We start from the raw sequence: 12,115 nt of genomic DNA, 5'->3' as shown, positions 1-12,115 counted from the left end.
ATTTCCCCTGAAAAATGAAAATAAAGCAAAACTACTAACAGGCCAAAAAAAGGGGTGCTTGCAAGACAGGACTATTTTTAGGGGAGGAAAAATACTCCAATCATTTTCAAACCCTAAGAAAAAGGCAGAACAAAATTTAAATGAAGTTTCAGATGAAATCTAACAGAAGTTCAGAATGCTGTTTGTACTTTTTCAGAGAGTAATGGGAAAGGTCGGAAACAAAAAACTTTTGCCAAAATGAGGGTAAGATGGCTGCTTAATAAGGACATTGATACTTGAAACTTCTGTTGAAGGATTTGAAGATGTACCACATACAGATTGATTCCTGATTAACAGGTGGTGGAGAAGACTGCAGCCAGTCTGTAGAAGTTTTCATGTTCACCGGGATGAAATGATTTATTACATGTATATTCCCAGTATATAAACCTCAGATGTGAATATCACATTCACATACATACAGTGTGTGAAAAACTCAGGAAAGAAAGGAACCGCTAGTATTTGCAGATTCTGCTGTGACATTAAAAGCTTGCTTCTCTTTGTGATAAATGTATAAACCAACACGAATCGAGACAGAGCAGACGATTTATGCAGCTGCTACAGCAAGTACTTCAATCACATTTATTCGTCATTTTACAGCAATTCACATGTGGATAACATTGATTTACATGCTGAACTGCCAGTTTTTAGGAGTTTTTCAGCTTATGAATATCTAATATGAATTGAAGACCTTTCAAAATACGTAATTATTTTTCTGCCAAATGATAGATTATATAGATGGTATCTTATTACAAACTTCATGTACCAGTTCAAATAGCAGTTCTAACTGCTTTAATTCATTTGTTTTTGCTTCAAGATTTAGAATGCCCTGTAAAATGATTGCTAGAAAATTAAAAAAAAAAAAAGGAAATAAAGAGGAAAAAAAATAAATAATGGAAATAAATTCCTGTCAATAAAGCAGCCAAGAATAAAGTGGAGTAGCTACAGAGTCACAGAAGAAGAACACTGTGACAGATGACCTTTGTTGTTAAACATGAGCAACCTGTAACAGTCCAAATACTGCACACTTTTTCAAACAAAGCAAAGGAAGTCCAGTTTGACCAAGCTTGTAGAAGGTCATACTGTTTATTGTGCTGTTCTTAAATTGCATTTAAAAAATAAAATAGAATTTTAAAAAAGAAAAATAGTTTCTTAAACATTTTGGACAAATGACTTCTAAAATAACCTGTATCTTGACACTCATATATCTTTCAGTAACGTTGATCTACAGCATCTGATAATGTGGTCAAAGGAACTTCTGTAGGATCAAAATTCCACTTGATTATGTAGTAACTTGAGGCTGGCAGAAATAGAGATGCTGACTAAACAACGTATTATATTTGAATAACCACTGCCATTGTGCAATTTAAAAAATCAAATAGCTGTCACATTTTTAATTGACCTTTGTTAATGTGTCATGGTTCTGGACTTCAGAGGCAAGTCATTGTATGGCTGTAGCAGCTTTGACTTTAAATTCTTTATTCTGACAGTAGCTGGAAAAAATGAACATCCCTCTTTTTTTAAGGGTCTTTCCATAATGTGTATGCATTCATAAAATAAATATACTATTAAAGCAGCTGCATAGAATTCTTTTCAGTATGAAGATAATAAACTTCAGTAGCTCTTCATACTGCCAAACCAAGCTCAGTCCATTCATTGAGTTCACTCTCATGGCAGACCTATAAAGATACTATTGTAAATAAAAATCAAAGTTTATTACAATTTTAGAATTTGTAAGATGAAGGAAAGAAAGCAAAGGGTCTCAAACGTCCAAACCTCACCAAAGACTTTTGAGCTAAAACCCATATACAATACCAAAGAAAAAGACTGTAGCAGAAGAGGCAACATAAAACAGATCTCTAAGTATAGACTAATACATGAATATTGTGTCTCTGCCCATTGTCCACTATTGCTATTTGTCTTCATTGAATTTCCTTTATTGTGAAACAGAATTTATCGGCTAAAAAAGATGGTGCAAAAAGATCTTGAAGGAAAATATATTTGCTATCAGACTTTGTAGGATAGATTGCTTCTAGTGAACAAATTGCAGCACTTTTGTAAGTGTAAAGCTGATAAAAGAAGAACTCTTGACAATAAAAACAATAGCAAAGTTCTAATGCTATCACTGATACAATAAAACATTTCAACAGTTCCAGAAAAAGTACAGTGGGCAAATTAGAGTTTATTTACTTCTGATGTTAGCAACTTTTTGAACAAGGATGTTTCTGAAAAATGTAACATTATAGCTTGAAAATTGGCTGTATGCTTATGTAGATTTTGTTTATGAAAGCCATATAAAAGGAACAATTTTGTATGCAAGCATCTAATTAATAGGAAGTTCAAATTCTTAAGTCTAGAAATGCCTTCTATCTGACTGAGAGAACTTTTCATAGTGTGCCAAAACTGAGATGAATTTATGTTTCAAACAGACACTCCCCCACCTCACTGATTAGGACCCAAATGTTGCATCTTCCTCCCCTGCAGTAGTTTTTCAGCGGTGAAACCGGAAGAAGAGAAAATGCCATGATTATTTTTTTTTTTCTCCATAGATGTTCTGGGGAGGATTTCCTCATGGAGAAAGGAGCACCTTAATCCTACTCTCAGATCTTTTAGATTCCTCAAGATGGTGAGGAATACAGAGCTGTATAATGAGGGTGCTTAGAATATTCTTCAATACCTAATAGCACAGTCTCATCATGGCTCACAAGGCTCTCTCAGTGAGGATTACACTAAATAAAGCACATTTAATCTGGAAAGGTAACAAAGCATCAGAAGACATCACTTTCCCCAAAAAGTCTCTGGGGTTCTGGAAAGAAGAGCCTCTATATGTCCTTGTTCTGTCCTACACAGCTACTATTTCTTGACCTCTAAGCAATTACAGCAACAACAACAACCACCACCATCACCTGTGAGAGAAGAAAGACAGCTGTCCCAACTCTTTTCCTATTAGAGTGCACAGGCAAAGGTATCAGATCAGTGTGAAGGCTCCCAAGAGAACTGTTATTAATCCTCCAGGTTCCCTGAGTTCTCAAGAAAATGCTTTCCAGATGATCTTCCTGTTTTTTTTGTATTTGTGCCATCTGATGCAGAGATTGCTATGATGAATGCAGACTTCTATAAAATTGCTCTTAAAAAAGAAAAAAAAAAAGAAAAAGAGAGAGAGAATGCAATCTAGGGTACATCAACTGAATGAGGTCTGAAAGCCTACAGCTGCTGACTGCCAATGTGGCACTCTACAGAGCTCTGGCCAAAACCTGTGTTTCTGTGAATCAATACATAGATTTTCACCTGCCCTCTTCCTTTATTATACAACTGTCTCAAAGTCCATGTTATATTTTTCCTTTCTTAAACAGCCTAAGGAGATACAGAGTGTTGAGTTTTAGAAGCTGAGAAAGTAGATGTGAGTTAAGTTGCAAAGAAGCCATGTGGGTAGAGCGCCCTACTTGTTTCAGTGTTCTTATGAAGCTTAGTATATAGTGTACTTTAAAGTTTATTTTGTTTTGTTTTATTTCTAGAAACAAACAGTTTTACAACATTTGTAAGCAAGATGTGACGGTGCAATACAAGCAAACCTCCCTTGGCAAGGTATAATTCAAATATTTGTGCCTGTGTTTATCCCCAGTTAGATGACCTTTTTAAACAGGAACAGTTGTGCTGTTGGGTTGATTATGTTACTTGAGAGGGTTGGTAATCTTTGGTCTATTGTTTTGTTTATTTGTTCTTCTTTTTGTATTTTATTCTAAATAATAGATTTTAAATGTGAAGAGTTCTGTTCTTGAGTGAAATGCAGATCAAACTTGCAATTTAAAGAAACACGAAATATAGAAATTAAATCTCATACTTTCCCTACACTCTGCTTCCCAGAGTGCATAAGTAGGAATTTTCTAATTGTTTAAAGTAGTAATTTTCTAATTGTTTATCCCTTGTTTTTTTGAATGTGTATCCAAGTTGAGGTGAACTACACAATAAAACAAAAAAATCAAATTTAATCACTGATATGGGCAAAAGAAAAGATTTTATTTTTTCCTTTCATTTTTAATATTGAGAAGTTAACAATATACAAGATTAGATGAACCATACACATCTGCCAATAGTAGTTGCATGTCCTTCCTTACATTTAAATAAAACATGTAAAAGTGTGAAACTTGCCAGTGTTGAGTACATATTAGAGACTGTGATACAGAGAAGATAAGAGTAATAACTTTCTGCTCAGATTTTGCAAGTGTTCATGGCTTTTTTAATCCTTATTTTTTAATTACTAGGCTAATATTTTGCCCACTGGCTATGATAGTTTAAACTTCTGATTATTTCCAAAAACTTTTTATGTTCATTAAAAAGCTCTTACAAGTGTCATTTTAATATTTTACTCAAATAACTGTTAGCAGTAATTTAAAATATAGTTTATTTTCCAATTCATGCAGAATCTTTTATTCCTGAGAGGACTTTACTTGATTTAACACTTACCTAGTTTTGCTACCATGTACTTTACCACTAAGCTTGATTTAAAAAAAGATTTGCCTTGGGCAAATTAACCATCAAGCGAAGACGGAGGTGATTTGTACCACATCTTGAGTAGTGTTGAGCTGACACTGAATAAATCTGTCTTTACCATTTAATGATCTTTTTGCAGTGCTTAAAAACTCTGTAACTGAAGCACCACGGAATGGCACAGTAGTGTCACTTAAAAAAACCCTTCCTAGTCTAGGTTGCTGAAGGAGGAAAGGTGGAAGGAATACAGCTGTTTAAATGCCAGAAAAATAATTTGAAGAAGCCACTTACCGTTCACTTCTTCCTACTAAGTTCATGACTGAACAAGCTGGGCAGTTTTACTACTTCTGATGCGGTTTTTGCTGACATGTCGTATTCTCTCCATTGCCCTTACTATGAAGACTCTTGGAGCACCAATGGCTGATAAGTAATCAAGGGTAATTTCAAATATACAGGACATACATAGCTTTGAAAGCCAGTACCAAGCAGCCAAGCAGAAGTTCCAGGGCGTTAGCAACAATGAAAAAACAAAATCATCATAAATTGTTATATTAAAATTAAAAATTCAAAGAGCAGCTAGACTCCAATGGGTAAGTATAGTTGTGTAGACAACTTAAGGCTGATTTTAAACTATGTGTGTTAGTTTGCCATCCGTGGTCAAGCTATGAAATCATGGAACTCCATATTTATCTGTATATATGGATAGTCTACCCACATCTCACCAAGCCCTGTGTAATGATCTAGCATTGACTAACTAACTACTGGATAACACATGCCCACCTCTGATGCTGAATACGGTATGTCTTTACTCCTGCGAAGATTGACAGCTCCCTCTGCTGTTCTCATCATGAGGTGCTCAGAATAAAGTCTAATTTTCCTGCACACGATGTTGGACTCAGAGTTTGTCAATTAATAGTTATAAGACTGGCATACTTTCAAACATTGGCTGGTATTCAGATGCCTGATGGCACCTTTAGGACACCTGCTTGGACAACCAATCCATTTCAAAACAGAGCTTGATAGTGTTATTAAAGCAAGGTATGGGAATCAAAACCATTTTTCCCTTCCCTTCCCTTTTCTTTTATTTTTCTTTTCTTTTTTTTTTTTTTTTTTTTTTTTTTTTTTTAAAGCTTTCTATTTCTGTTTGTACCCATCTGGTCTATTTATCACAGATGCAGACTTATGAAAGCTGTGCTGCTTAGCAATTGAAGTCTGACTTAAGGAACTGATATTGAAGCACTGCATAGATGTTGTAACATACTACTCACCATTCTCCTCAAACCCAGTAATACGTTTCTTCTTTTCTCTGATTTTCATCTCACCTTCATTATGTGTTTTGTTTAAATATTTAGTAGTTCCTGAAGTCAGATTGGTAAAGAAAGTGACTCTATTCCTTTTATTTTTCTACATTTTAGATGCCATTTTCTCATACCTTGAGAGGAAATATATAGGCTAAATTAAATCTTGTACTCCCTGAAAGAAAGCAGAAAAAGAGAGTAAGTGATGCATGTTCTCTGGCATGTTCAAGTAGTAATGATATATGCTAGACTAATCTTCTCAGGGCTGAAATTGTCTATGAAGGTTTGGATAGTGCTGAATAAAAACCCACAGTATTTATTGGTAATTTCTTTATCCTAACAAATGTTTTTTCAAAGAAAAACAATAGCATGCATCTGAATTTTGTCTATACTAAAAATTCACTGCATGATTTTTTCTTACCAAACTCTCACATAATCACACATAATTTTGAACGTTATTTAAGTACCCAGCAGACACAGAGCCCACCCCATATCTCCCTTAAATATAACTCAATATGTTGCACTTGCTGTGTAAATCGGTTGTAGTATGTGTAAGATTTCCTGTACAGAAGTTTTGACATAAAACCTCCATTTGCTATAAATAAGCAGTAAAAATGCAGTGTAACTTTTTTAAACACTGAAGTCTGAACCATTCTTTTCATGGCCTAGTTTAATCTTTCCTTACCTTATCATGTCATGCAGAGCCCTTCATGACATTCCCCTTAAGGGTAATACAGCTAAGAACAGTTAAAATTTCTATGAATTTTTTGGCCTTAGTCAAAATAAAAGACAAAACATAAATACCAAGTACTGTACACACAGGAAGCAGTTGCTGCCTTCCTGTGTCATCACCTCACTGAACTAGTACACCTGACAGTTTTGGGAATCATATTTTCTACTTAAAAGTATTGTTCACTAGAACATTGTCCAAAGGATTTTGCATGGTAGTTGAAATATTATAGGTAATTTCAAAATTTTCTGATTAAGTTTTCTATTGGAGATGTAACCTTGGCATTCATGTGCTGAAATACATTAGCCCCACAATTCTGTTTCAACAATGAGCTTCTACTAATAAATCACAGTGGATGACAAAAATATTCCTGCTGGCTGCCTGGAGGGTTGATCTCTCCACTAGCTTTCTTGTGACCCAGTTCAGATAGCGTCACCAGAACAAAGTAATACTAGGTATGTTAAAGATTTATCTGTTAACCTTATAGATTATTGCTTCTGAAGGATATTTACGGGCAAGCTCTGTACCTATTGAAGCCCCCTTTTTCCCCAAGCACAGTTACTGTTTACTAAGCAGGTGTTCTCAGTCCTACTGCATCTCAGTGATGTCCTAGTAGAAATACTTAGTTCTCATTTCTAATGTAATCAGCTCTTTCTTAGAGGGAAAGGATAATCAGTGAAAGCCAAACCCCTCTGACATTCACATTGCAAAAGGGAAAAGATATTACAGTTATCATTAAACCAGAGTAGTTCTGCTTTAATGAAAAAGTATTTATTTTCCTTTGATGATGCATATAACTTTTTCTTTTATGTATGACTTTTGGGCAAAAGGCTTATTTTTGTCAATAGGTTTAATTATTTCTGTAGATGTTAAAAATACTGCATTAACCAAATAGCTGCATTCCCAGAATAAGAAATTACCTTCTTCACTGTGCAGCAGAAATTGGGAGCTTTACAACACAGTGCACTCAATTTATGTTTTGTTTCTCTATCTGTGTACTGAGTGTACATGCATAGCCACTCACACATTCACATTCTTCATTGGTGGCACTGCATAAATTTCCTTCAGTGCTTTACTTTATTTGAGACATCTCTTGTATAGAGCTGTACAGTGTAAATGCAAGCTGTGGGTTGGCTCATTGCTGAACCAGTGCCTGATCCAATTAAAATGACATGTTACATATTCAAGAAACCTGATTGGAAATGGTATCAGGGATATGTACTACAGCTCTGACTTTCTTCCACAAATTTTAATTTATAATGTAATAAGTTGATGCTGTGCTATTATAGCTTGTGTTAGACTTTACTATTCATTTACACTATCCATGCTACAGTGATCTTAAGCTGTCTATCTCTTTAAAATGAAAGGAAGACATGTACAGATCTCTCTTTTACTCTCTATTTCACTGTATCTCTAACGAATTTGAATTTTACACTACGTTACACAGTTTTGCTTTTTTTTTTTTTTTGGTTGTGGTCTCTTGGGATCACACATAATAAACGATGTCTCCATTAGAGTAGACAGGATAAGATGCAGTGCCTCTATTTGATGATTACTTACTTACGCAAATTATACTGAGTGGTCCTAAACCAAAAGTGAGATAATTATACCTGCCAGGTGCACCTCCTGTACCCCAAAATGCATCACTCTATTTTTAATTGTCTGTTCTAACATGAAGTTCCGCTTACCCTGCTTTTTTATTAATTGATATTTTCACTGTTCAAATATCTGTCTCCTCCCCCTTTCCAATATTAACTGTTATTCTATTAGACAATTTTATTTTATGTTACATGATTTTTCCCCTTATTTCATGAAATTAACTTGGGCTTTCTGTTTATCATTAAGAAGGCACTGAACAGTCATTTTTAAAAAGGCATCGTTAGCAAATCCTTTCTTCTCAAAAGTATACATATGAAGCATGATATATTGTATCAGCTGACATCAGTTCTTAGTTTATCATTATTGCTGTGTCACTATTATGGGATTATCCTGATTTCTATTATGCATTGTAACTCCCATCAACCCTTGGCATCAGGATAAGCTAGCCATTAATCGTGTTCTTATAAGAACCTAACAAATACTCTTTAATTTGGATCTGCTTCAGTTAGACTTGTTTTGTAAAATATGAGATAGCCAGTTACACATGCATAATGCTGAAACCTTTTGCAACTCTCTATTAGCATAAACTTATTTGAAATCATGGTGCATTTGAGATATCCAACAGAGACATGATGTAAAAATGAATGGAGACAACTGATGTGGTATAGCATTAGTACTTGGATTCTCTAGTAATCTTAGTCTAATTTAAAACAATAAGCATATTGATTCCATGGTTCTACAAATACTGTTCTCTAGATAATTCTCTTTTCTTTAATTTGAAGGGTGTTTCCAATTTCCCTGGGTTTATAGTTCTTTTCTAACATAGAGAGGTGTGTGCACATATGTATTAATGATTCTTGTTCCACTTTCCCTAACATCTCTTTTCAAAGTTGTAGCAGTATATAGATATGTGGTGGAAAAAATATCTTCCATGCTTTCCCTCCATTTGCTTATGTTCATGTTAATACAAAGATGATTCAAGAGCAGCCTTTAGGGAAAGAAAATAACACCAGAAAGTGTTTCAGGGAAGCAAGGGACCACCTTTGAAAGACAAGTCCTCTGTTAAGGGGAAGTCTGTTCCCCCTTAGACTCTCACCAGCTAGAACTTCCTCCTAAAAGACAGAGCAAAAGTAGAAATACTTGATAATGTCTCATTTCTGCCTGCCAAAAATGGTACACTTAATAAACAGGGTGACATGGGTTTGTTCTAGGTACATAAGGCAACAAGTAATTAGAGTAAGTTTGTAAGATAAGCATAGTCAGTAAACATAATTCTAGACAATGTCCCCCTTGGCAAGGGAGGGAGGTATTTTGACAGTTTGCTACCTGCCCTACTTATGTGCAAGAGCTTGTGAGACTACAACTCTTATCTTTTCCTAACATTCAACAGATGTTGTCACACCTCCCTCTTTGCCCTTTCCCCATCAGGTATCTGCACCACAATCATTTGGCAAACCTACAGATGAAATACTAAACTGGACACAATTCCTATGCAATTCTCTTATTTTAGTGCATCTCTTTCAGCTCTGCACGGCAAAAAAAAAAGCAGCACTGGCCAAAAGGTAAAATTTGTGTTATAGAGGTTTCCTTAGGAACAAAGAGAATTTGAGAGGACATAGTAATTTGTAGTAGTCCATAAGTGTATCACAAGAAACAACCCCAAATTTTCTACATATACTAAATTTTAACAAACTTGCCTATGGCAAAGTGTTTACGAAAGGCTGTATTAAGTGAAGTCATACATTATCTATAGCAAAAGAGCAAAAGTGTACCTAACTGCAGTAATGTTAATAGTCACTTACAAAGCATAAAATGGTTGATTTAGTGTAGGAAAAAAATCTTCCATTTTTTGTTGTTTATGGATTTTTAACTAGATATTGCTGACACTAGCAAAAATTAACAGGGAACATAAGCGTCATAATAGTGCTATGAATATCAAGTCTGACATCTGTATTAATAGATAATGTGTAATGACTAGGAATAATAAAGAAAAATTACAGATTGTGAGTTTGTTGTATGTAAAATTGGTGCCTTTTATATTTTACAATTTTTAACCATTACAGCATTACTCTTTGACTTGCAGGAAGGCTTCTAAAAAGAACAAAAATTCCATAATGCTTCATTTTACATTCAGTTAAGCTTCTTAAACATTGTATTTGCTTTCTATAATAAAATTCTAAGGAAAATGAAGAGACAGAGGTACAGTCATCACAGAAGTTGATCAAAAATAGATATTAAATCACCACATGCTTATTGGAGAAAAGACCCAGGAAAAATGTCCTGAAGAAAATTATGAGAGAAAAAGGACATTGCCTAAGGAAATGACAGAATGACGATACAGAGAAATCTTCAAACATACCCAAGGAGAGACAGCTACAGACATGGATTACTATGTACCAAGATAGTGGGAAAGTGTCCTTCAACAAATGTGGGCTAGTGCAATGGATGGTGAGGGAGAAACAGCTCTCTGAGTGACCTATTATTGTAACAATGAGATTTAGTAACGTGGAGAACATAGTGTTATCTTTTGTTCTGATTTACAGGTCAGAACAAGATACTGGGGAGAAAACAGGAAGGAGCATGTGAATTATGATATCCCAAGGATTTTTTTTTTCAATGTGCTCAAAGAAATGAATGAGATCCCTACATGGCCTTATTGACCTTTGGACTGGTTTTTTGTGGTTCTTTTTTCTTCTCTAAAAACCTTGCAAGATAACAAGTTTCATGCTGTGGAGGAAAGCTGAAGTAATTATTTGAGGAACACACTGGTTCTTGTCAGTGAAGTGCTTTTAAAATCAATCACTATATATCCACTTCCTCCTTCTCATACAAAGTTATATTGTTTCATTTACTATGAGATTAGATTTTGTGAGATTAGGGTTCATTCATCCATTTCCTGCAGACTACTGGCATCAGAATTAAAACCAGATTTCAGAAGTGGTCTAAGTAGGTGAGATCCATTTTCAAAAGAGCCTTAGGAATGTAAATTCTAGTGATTCTTACAAATATTTTCATTAACAACACAGATGGTAAGTGTTCATCTATAAATTTAAGAATTCCAAGTTATATGCTGTAAAGGAGGATGTTTGCTTTCTCTTTCCTGTTTTCCTATGATTTCAAGATTCTGTCTATATGTAATTTATTAATTTGTGCTAATTGTACAAAATTGCCACAATGTTCAGTGAGTTAGCCAGAGACTGACAAGGACCCTGACATATGTCACCTGTTCCCACTGGAAAAAGCTTCAGACCAAACTAAAGAATCATTAGATTTAACAACTATGCTCTGAATATTGAAAAGCAGGAATATAAATAGGAACAAAGGCTCTTAGACTGAGAAGAGGATTTATTTGGCTTAAAGAAAAATTAACAATAAGAGACATTGACCAAAGGGGACAGAAAAAGTCACATATTCCATAGGAGAAACAATTAGCAGAAATGTCTTTGAATACTGAAAAGCTGGTTGGTTAATTTCTGAAGACTATAGCAAAATGGCTTAAAAAATCAAGGCTGGTAATGATATGTGAGCATTTTAATGCTATGTTTAGATGTGTAAATTTGCATTATTTTAAGGTTTTATAAAGGTTCAACTTTGGAATTAATTGTGTGTCCAATGTGATGAGATCACTGAAATATCCAGCAGAGGAAGATGTGATAGAGAAGTGACATTTAGCTATTAGAATGTTAACATTCCCTTAACAGACCTTATTTTATGCCTTCTGTTTGAATAGGATTTACCACAATGTATTTCTATTCTTTAGAGTAACTCAAATGCTGGAGGAGAATAAATTTCCAATCATGAATCTACTATATGTGGAATCTCATTTTGCATTCCAGTACCTTAGAAGGATACTGAAAGGTCATATTTTGTAGACCTAATGAAGGGAGTCTGGGGGTGTGGGCAGGCTGTCTATCTTTTTGTTTCATTTTTTAAAAATCTAGCATGCAGAACCATGAAAAGAAAA

The 12,115-nt window shown here is 34.6% G+C and overlaps 1 long non-coding RNA gene across 1 annotated transcript; it reads right to left on the bottom strand.

The window, feature by feature from the left end:
* Positions 1 to 2,783: 2,783 nt before the first annotated feature.
* LOC134508285 (uncharacterized) lies at positions 2,784 to 5,907 on the bottom strand. Its single transcript, XR_010069028.1, has 3 exons — positions 5,793 to 5,907; positions 4,816 to 4,990; positions 2,784 to 3,163 (listed from the first exon to the last, which is right to left on the bottom strand). It is a non-coding gene; the product is annotated as an uncharacterized LOC134508285 (long non-coding RNA).
* Positions 5,908 to 12,115: the final 6,208 nt, after the last annotated feature.

Source organism: Chroicocephalus ridibundus, chromosome Z (assembly GCF_963924245.1).
Source record: "Chroicocephalus ridibundus chromosome Z, bChrRid1.1, whole genome shotgun sequence".
Lineage (NCBI taxonomy): Eukaryota > Metazoa > Chordata > Aves > Charadriiformes > Laridae > Chroicocephalus > Chroicocephalus ridibundus.
The sequence above is the reverse complement of the archived record's forward strand: the minus strand, read 5'-3'. Positions and strand labels throughout refer to the sequence as shown.